Source organism: Marmota monax, unplaced genomic scaffold, assembly GCF_021218885.2.
Source record: "Marmota monax isolate L192 unplaced genomic scaffold, Marmota_monax_Labrador192_F-V1.1 WCK01_AAM20220418_F8-fsc00108, whole genome shotgun sequence".
NCBI lineage: Eukaryota > Metazoa > Chordata > Mammalia > Rodentia > Sciuridae > Marmota > Marmota monax.
In genome coordinates this window covers 3,581,447-3,590,700 of record NW_026694593.1, presented here as the reverse complement: position 1 = coordinate 3,590,700, position 9,254 = coordinate 3,581,447, and positions in this window count along the sequence as shown.

Genomic DNA, 9,254 nt, shown 5'->3' with positions numbered 1-9,254 from the left:
CAGAGAGGACAAGTCACTTGCTCAGGGTCACTCAGCTAGCCACTGAGATTTAAACCCAGGATGTCTGAATCCAGAGACCACACTCACATGCATGCCTTGAGGTCGAGATGGGAAATCCCACACAGCGGTCATTGTTCTGACCCAGGATCTTCCCCAGGGGGGTGGCGTGTGAGGGAGGGCTTTGAAGAATGACCACTAGGGGAGGGACGCCCTGGGGACATGCAGCGACCCAGAGAACCACCTGAGCAAAGGCAGGTGTGCCCTGTGGGTGTGACTAGAACAGGTGGCTTCACTCAGCTGGAGTGTGGAAGCCGGGACAGGTAGAGAGGACATGCTGACGGGCTTCAAGCCACATGGACCCGATGGTCCCCTGGACGCCCCATGCAGTGGGCAGAGAGAAGGAGAAAGGAATGAGAGGTGTGGTTTCAGCCATGTTGACCTCTCCCGGGAGAGCAGGGAAGCCCAGCACAGGCAGGAACTCGGGGACAGCTGTCAGAGGACAGGTGAAGGTCTGCTGGGAGCCATTAGCCAAGTAGGTATGACAATTTCCTTGCCAGCGTACCCCATGTTGCAGTGACATTGAATGTACGTGACCTTGCTCAAGGACCAAGGCAGATTAGGGTGTTCCCGGTTTTAAGATAATCCTGTTTAGGGCGTTCCCAGTTTAGGTTCCAGGTTTAAGGTTTAAGATTATTCCTGCTGGGAATAGGGCGTATCCTGCTGCCTGAGTTCCCCTTGAGTTCTCACGGGATTCAGACAGTATATTTTGGAGATAGAAGCCCAGTGGAGGTGAATTTGGGAGAGAAGGTGGATTTGGGAAGAGAACGTGGATTTCCCCAGAACGTGATTGTAGACAGCTGGTGTGAGTTCTGGAATAAAGAGTTGCTGTTTGAATCTACAAGCTGTGTGGTGGCTCGTGATTGTGTGCCCAGCCAGACTGTGGCATTTGGTGGCCCGTATGGGGAACTTCTGAATCTTAGAGGTAAGTGAAATTTCTCACCCTTGAGGAAGAGAGAAAGAATGGGTGAACATTTCAAAAAACAACGTGTTATTGTTTTGATTTATTTTGTTTTTATTTCAAGTTGCCTGTTCCTAGAACTTTCTCAGGCAAACTGGGGAAAATGGTTGACTCAAGGTTTGAAGTTGTTCGCCACCGAGCAAGAGAAATTGTTAGAGGAAGGAGGCACCCCAGTAAGACCAAGAACAGTTAAGGCATATGTTGATACAATACAAAAATGTAGCCCATGGCTTTTTAAAGACGAGTTATTAAGTATATCAATGGGACCACCATGGTATCCTGTAGAAGGATTTTTCTTCAAGAAAGAGATGGCTAGTTCTGTTTACTACACTTGTCTAAGATCTTGGTTTTTACAGACATCTAATTAATTTACAAAGCTAAAGTGTTAAAATATCAACCACTAAATATGAAATCAAGTACTCTTTACTTATTAAGTTCCATAAGGTAATATATTTAAACATTATGTGTGTTTTCATAAATTGGTAAATGGAAAAATGTTTAATATTGCTTTGTCTGTGTCTTTGCTGAAACAAGGTTACTAAGTGTTAAGATTCTATCATGTGTAATTTATATACAAAGAGTAAAAAAATTTTCAGTTGGGTTTCAATTATAGTATTATAGTATTATAAAAAACATGAAAGTCTTTCATCTTATTAAAGTGGAGTAATTTGTCTAAATCAGAAATTTTATAAGAGTTGTTTCAAAATGTGAATTTATAAAAAGGGTTAACGGTTAAAAAAGAGATATAAAAAGATTCAAGATGTGGAAATATATTTTAATATAAAAGGTTAAAGGAAAAAGAAATGTTTCTAGATGAGATAATCTCTGTGTGGTAAAGTAAAAAGTTGTAAAATGCCATTTAAAAAGATTTTGAGGAAACTAGACTTACTTTAAAAGCTTGAGAAAGGAAGAAAGAAGAAAAAGGTATTTGTACATGGCAGATTGAGACAAAGCTTCTCAATGGAGTTTAAAAAAAAAAGCCTTTGGTTGAAGGGCAGCCATGTAAACTAACATTAAAGCGATTTAAACAGAATCTAAGCCTCGTTTAAAAGAGTGAAGTTGTAGGTGGTGAAAAAGTACATTTAAAAGTACAGTATAGATGATAATTAAAAGGCTTTAAAAGGTTAAATTGAAGGTGGTCGAGATACCTTCATGGCGGAAAAAAGATTGCTTTATTGCATCATTCGAAGCCTAGTTAATCTTAAAGGCATTACTTAAAAAATGGGAAGATAATAGGATAAAAGAGATTTAGATAAAGAAGATTAAAAATTTAAAGTGAAAAACTTTAAAGACAGAAGTATAGAAAATTAAAAAGAAAAATGATAAAGAAGATGTAGGAAGATAGAAAAGATGTAGGAAGACAAGAATTTTAAACCCACAAAATAGGAAGAAAAAAAACTAGGAGGAAAAAAAGCAACTAAGGGTGAATGTACTAACCTTAAAGGAAAACTAGAAGATGATCTTTAAGGGGTATATATGCCCCAAAGATAAACTTAAAATAACCCTTTTTACACTAAACTTTTTAAATTTGGATTCATAAGGACTTAGTGCTGCGGAAAGACACATGTATCCAAAAAATGTACATAAGCCTAAAGTACTTTGGAAAGATATTCTAACAGGACAATGGAAAGGTCCTGACCCAGTGATATACAAAGAGTAGAAAAATTTTCAGTTGGGTTTCAATTATAGTATTATAGTATCATAAAAAACATGAAAGTCTTTCATCTTATTAAAGTGGAGTAATTTGTCTAAATCAGAAATTTTATAAGAGTTGTTTCAAAATGTGAATTTATAAAAAGGGTTAATGGTTAAAAAAGAGATAGAAAAAGATTCAAGATGTGGAAATATATTTTAATATAAAAGGTTAAAGGAAAAAGAAATGTTTCTAGATGAGATAATCTCTATGTGGTAAAGTAAAAAGTTGTAAAATGCCATTTAAAAAGATTTTGAGGAAACTAGACTTACTTTAAAAGCTTGAGAAAGGAAGAAAGAAAAAAAAGGTATTTGTACATGGCAGATTGAGACAAAGTTTCTCAATGGAGTTAAAAAAAAAGCCTTTGGTTGAAAGGCAGCCATGTAAACTAACATTGAAGCGATTTAAACAAAATCTAAGCCTCATTTAAAAGAGTGAAGCTGTAGGTGGTGAAAAAGTACATTTAAAAGTACAGTATAGATGATAATTAAAAGGCTTTAAAAGGTTAAATTGAAGATGGTTAAAATGCCTTCATGATGGAGAAAAGAAGTTTAATCTTAAAGGCATTACTTTAAAAAAATGGGAAGATAGTAGGATAAAAGATATTTAGATAAAGAAGATCAAAAATTTAAAGTGAAAAACTTTAAAGACAGAAGTATAGAAAGTTAAAAGAAAAAAGATAAAGAAGATGTAGAAAGATAAAAAAAATGTAGGAAGACAAAAATTTTAAACCCACAAAATAGGAAAAAAAAAAACTAGGAGGAAAATAAGCAACTAAGGGTAAAAATACAAACCTTAAGAAAAAAAAAAAAACTAGAAGATAGAAATAAGATAGAAAATGGTTGAAAATGTCAAGTAAGGTATTACACAGATAGAAAATGCAAAAAGCTAAGACAACTATTAGATACAGACATATACTTATTAAAGCAAAAAGAGGGAATTGGAAAGGGGTATATATCCCCCAAAGATAAATTTAAAATAACCCTTTTTACTCTAAACTTTTTAAATTTGGATTCATCAGGACTTAGTGCTGCGGAAAGGCATATGTATCCAAAAAATGTACATAAGCTTAAAGTACTTTGGAAAGATATTCTAACAGGACAATGGAAAGGTCCTGACCCAGTGATTGTCTGGAGTCAGGGGTCTGTTTGTGTTTTTCCACAGGGAGAACAGCAGCCCATTTGGATTCCAGAGAGATTAACTAAAACAGTTTCTACAGATCGAAAAGAAGATGATTTGACTCAAATCCATAACAGCTGATATCCAGAACTCCAGCTTGGCCATTCTTACATCTGCGACAGTGATTAACCAGGATGCTTTTTTCAATAGCTATTTTATTATTGCATTTTTCCACATCATAAGGTTCTATTTTTATTTTTTGAGCTCATACAAACCTAGGTTAATGTTTTTCTGATCAGTTTTATTTTTTGACTGTGGAGTTTTTAAACATTGCAATGGAGATTTCACCTAGGTAAAGCTACAAGGCCTTTACTATTTTCTTATGTGTTGTACGTTTGTGTACACTCTTGTGTTTTGTGTTGTATGTCTGTATGTGCGTATGTCCATATTTCTTATATGAGGAGCGCTCATGAAAAAATGGATCCGAATTATTATTATTTTTTTTATTCACGTGATTTAAATGGTTTAATTTAAATTATGTAAACAGCTGTTAAGGATTGTTTTTAAAGGTGGTTAACAGATCTGTTTGTTTACTAATTTAAATTAGGTAAAAAGCTGTTAAGGATTGTTTTTAAAGTAGGTTAACAGATCTGTTTGTTTACTTTCACCTTTCCTTTTCATTATATTTAATAATTCTTTTCAGGATAATGTCTCTTTAGCATCATTGACAGAATTCCTATCTCCATCCCAGTGCCGGTGAAGAACTCAACAAGTAATGCTCAAAGAGTCAACTTACTTTGGGAGGAAACGGATTTTGGGAGCAAATGGACATATTGATAGATTCCTCTGCTTTGAACTGCTTGCAGAACTTGCCTGGACTATGTAACTATCATTTGGTGCAGCGAATTGTGGTAGTGCTGACATATCTGCTGATGGTGTCACCAGTGATGCAATTTTTCCCAAGGAGCCGTCAATTGGCTTGGTGTCGTGGCATTTCTGTATCCTCCTCCCTTCTGCTAGTGATGGTCTAAAATTTGGGGGCCAATGGCTTATGCTGGACCGGTAGTCAGTGACGGGTATGATCCAATTGCAGTGGTATCAACCTAAGACAGGAGGCTGACGCCTAAAGGTCAGTTTTCCGATGACGGGTAAGAACCATATGTTGAATTGGACAACCTACCAGGCACGGTCCTTAAGCCACATTGCTTGTTGTTTAATTAATCAGAAGGGGGGAGATGCTGGGAGCCATTAGCCAAGTAGGTATGACAATTTCCTTGCCAGCGTACCCCATGTTGCAGTGACATTGAATGTACGTGACCTTGCTCAAGGACCAAGGCAGATTAGGGTGTTCCCGGTTTTAAGATAATCCTGTTTAGGGCGTTCCCAGTTTAGGTTCCAGGTTTAAGGTTTAAGATTATTCCTGCTGGGAATAGGGCGTATCCTGCTGCCTGAGTTCCCCTTGAGTTCTCAAGGGATTCAGACAGTATATTTTGGAGATAGAAGCCCAGTGGAGGTGAATTTGGGAGAGAAGGTGGATTTGGGAAGAGAACGTGGATTTCCCCAGAACGTGATTGTAGACGGCTGGTGTGAGTTCTGGAATAAAGAGTTGCTGTTTGAATCTACAAGCTGTGTGGTGGCTCGTGATTGTGTGCCCAGCCAGACTGCGGCATTTGTGCCCAGCCAGACTGTGGCAAAGGTCAAGTTGGGAAGTTCAGCAGGACAAGTCTGGGGCAAGGACCCTTCCAGGAAGAAGGGTACTGGGAGGAGAGTCCTCCATCAGGAAGCCATCCGGCTGCTGTGTCCTTCTCCGTCAGGTCTTACTTGGAAACATGTGGTCCGACAAGGCTGAATCGCTCGGACAGACCAAATCAAAAACAAATGTGCTTTTTAGGTTGAGCCACTTTTCTGCTTTTCTAGAAATGCCGTGATATAGAACAAACTGCATTTGACATCGGGCAGTGAGTAGATCGATGCTACTTTACAAAAACAAGTTGTGGGCTGGGGATGTGCCTCAAGTGGTAATGCGCTCGCCTGGCATGTGCGGGGCGCTGGGTTCGATCCTCAGCACCACATAAAAATAAAATGAAGATGTTGTGTCCACCGAAAACTAAAAAATAAATATTAAAAAATTCACTCTCTTTAAAAAAAAAGTTGTTTTCTTAGCTAAACTTAGAATAAAAATCCCACTCCCCTCAAGATCTGATAAAGACCCAAGATGGAGAAGACAGGAGCCTCTGCTGTCTTCCCAAGGATGCAAGGATGATTCAATATTTACTAATCAATAAACATGATCTAAGAGATCAACAGAATAAAAAACAGAAATCATATGATTATCTCAATAGATGTAGAAAAGGCATTTGATAACCCCATTTTTTTTTAATGTTACTGAGGACTTAACCCTGGGATGGTTTACCACAGAGCTACATCCCCAGTCCTGTTTATTTATTTATTTTTATTTTAAACCCGGTCTTCCTGAGTTGCTTAGGGCCTCAAACTTGCCATCCTCCTGCCTCAGCCTCCCAGCCGCTGGGACTACAGGCTTTCACCACTCGACCCAACTTCTAAGAGCCATCAGAGTGACCTTTCTCATGCAAAGCCCAGATGGAGTCACTTCCCACTCAAGATGCCCCCATGGGCCCCAGACCCCACGGGATTGGTCCCGTCCTGCCTGGCTTTCTGAGCTTGCCTTCTGCTTGTCACCATGCCTCAGTAGTCAATGCTCTGAACACGTTAAGACCAGCCCTTCTCCTGGGCTGGTGCCCTGCCTCTGTCCACAGGCCTGTGCGGGATGACCCCGACTCAGGATGGGCTTCCTGCCTCTGTCTCCGAGGGGCCTTCTCCCTGGCTACACGTTGCCCTGTGGTAGTGTCTTCCCATCGCTCACCTCAGTTACATCACCGGTTTGTTCCCGATGGTGTGTGTGTTTCTCAGCCACCTTCTCCAGCAGGATGTAAGCTTTGAGGGGGAAGAGACCACACAGACCTTCCTCACATGTCTCGTGTCCTCTGTGCCTAGGTATGCGTGTGTTTTTTTAATAGACATTATTTTATTGGTTCTTTTTAGTTATACATGACATTAGGATTTATTGGGACATAATTATAAACAGGATGATAATCTGCTCTAGTCCAGTCCCAGGACTTCCCCTTTCCCCGCCCTGTCCCCCTCCCCCCCCATTCCCTTCCCTCCACTCTACTCATCTTTCTGCTATTCACTTCCAGTTTTTAGTTTATTTTATTTTCACTTCGTGTTTTATGGACATGCATGATGGTAGGATTCACTGTGGCATATTCTTATTCACACATAAGGAATTCAGCTCCGATGCATCCTGCAGTTTTCCCTAATCCCATCCCCCCCAGTCCCATTCATGCAGTCACTGATCTTTATTCTATGTTGATGGAATCCCCCCTTTTCCCTTTTTCTCTCTCTTTCCCCTCTTATTTTGGACTAGCTTCTGCATGTCAGAGAAGATGTGACCTCTGACTTTGAGTCTGGCTTATTTCACTTTCTAGCATGAGGGTCTCCAGTTCCATCCATTTCCTAGCAAATGCCATAATGTCATCCTTCTTTATGGCTGAGCAATACTCCACTGTGTATATGCACCACATTTTCTTTATCCATTTATCTATTGAAAGGCACCCTGGTTGGTCCATGGCTTGACTATTGTGAATCATGCAGCTAGACTCATTGCTGTGGTCCTATCAGTCCAGCATGCTGATTTTGGATCTTGGGGATTTATATCAGTGAGTGGCCTATTTTTACTTTTGTTGCTTATTCTTTGGGTGTCACATCCTCAAAATCACCTAGGCAAGTTTTTCCCTTATATTTTCTTCTAGGAGTTTCACACTCTCAGGTCTTACATTTAAATCTTCTATCCAGCTTTAGTTGACTTTTGTGTTCAGTGTAAAATAAGAGTCCAGTTTTGTTCTTTTGCAAGTAGATACCCAGTCTCCCCAGCATAATTTATTGAAGAGATTGTCCTTCCCTCAATATGTATTCTTGAGACCTTGTCAAAGATCAGTGGATCATGTAAGTCTGAGTTTATTTCTGGGCTTTCTACTTGTTCCAATGGTCTACATGTCTGCTTTTTATATCAGTATCACATTTATAATTACTTTAACTTTATAATGTTTTTGAAACAAGGAAGCATGATATCTCCAGCTTTGTTCTTTCTCAGGATTACTTTGGCTATTTGGGGTCTTATGTAATTCCATATGATCTTTTTGTAAGGGTATTGAGGATTGAACTCAGGGATACTCCACCACTGAGCCACATCCCAGTCCTATTTTGCATTTTATTTAGAGACAGAGTCTCACTGAGTTGCTTAGTGCCTTACAGTTGCTGAGGCTGGCGTCGAACTCACAATCCTCCTGTCTCAGTCTCCCAAGCTGCTGGGATTACAGGCATGCACCATTGCACCCAGCTCCATATTTTTAAAAAATATTTGTTTTAGTTGTCAATGAACCTTTTTTAAAAATATTCATGTGGTGCTGAGAATTGAAACCAGCACCTCACACATGCCAGGCAAGCACTCCACCACTGAGCCACAACCCCAGCCCCTTTATGATTTTTTAAGACAACATTTCTATTTCTGTAAGGCATGCCTTGAGATTTTGGTAGGTATTGCGTTAATTCTATAGATTTCTTTGGGTATTATGGACATTTTAATAATATTAATCTTACAGCACACGAACATGAATTCATTTCCATTTATTTGTGTCTTTATTTCATTGAACTAAAAAAACTTCTGCATGGAAAAGGAAGCAATTGACAGAGAACAGACAACCTTCAGAATGAGAAAAATTATTGGTGAATCATACCTGATAATAGGCAAACATCCAAAATAGGTGAGGAATTCCTACAAGTCGATAGCAAAATTACGATGACGATGATCTGATTAAAAATGAGCAGAGGACTTGACTAGACATTTCTCCAGAGAGACCATACAAATGGCCGATGGGTGTTTGCAAAGATACTCAACGTCACAAGAATTAGGGGAATCCAAATCAAAACCACATTGAGAAATCACTTCACAGCTGTAAAGGATGTGTGAAAGCTTGAAACCCTTGTAATTGGTGAAAATGTGCAAGATTCTGCCAAAGTGGAAAAAAAGTATGGAGGATCCTCCAAAAAATTCAAGAGAACTGCTGTGAGATGCAGAAATCCCATGTCTGAGTATAGAGCCAAAAGGAATAAAATCTGGATCTCGAAGTGATTTCTCCCATGTTTGTGGCAGCATTGCTCACAACAGCTAAAATATCGAAACAACCCTAAATGTCCATCAACAGAGGAATAAAGAAAATGTGCTATACACTTAGGGTGGAATATTATTTAGTCTTTAAGAGAAGGCAATTCTGACCATACCACATAGGAGAACTTTGAGGACATTATGCTATGTGATCTAAGCCAATCACAGAAGTCAAATAT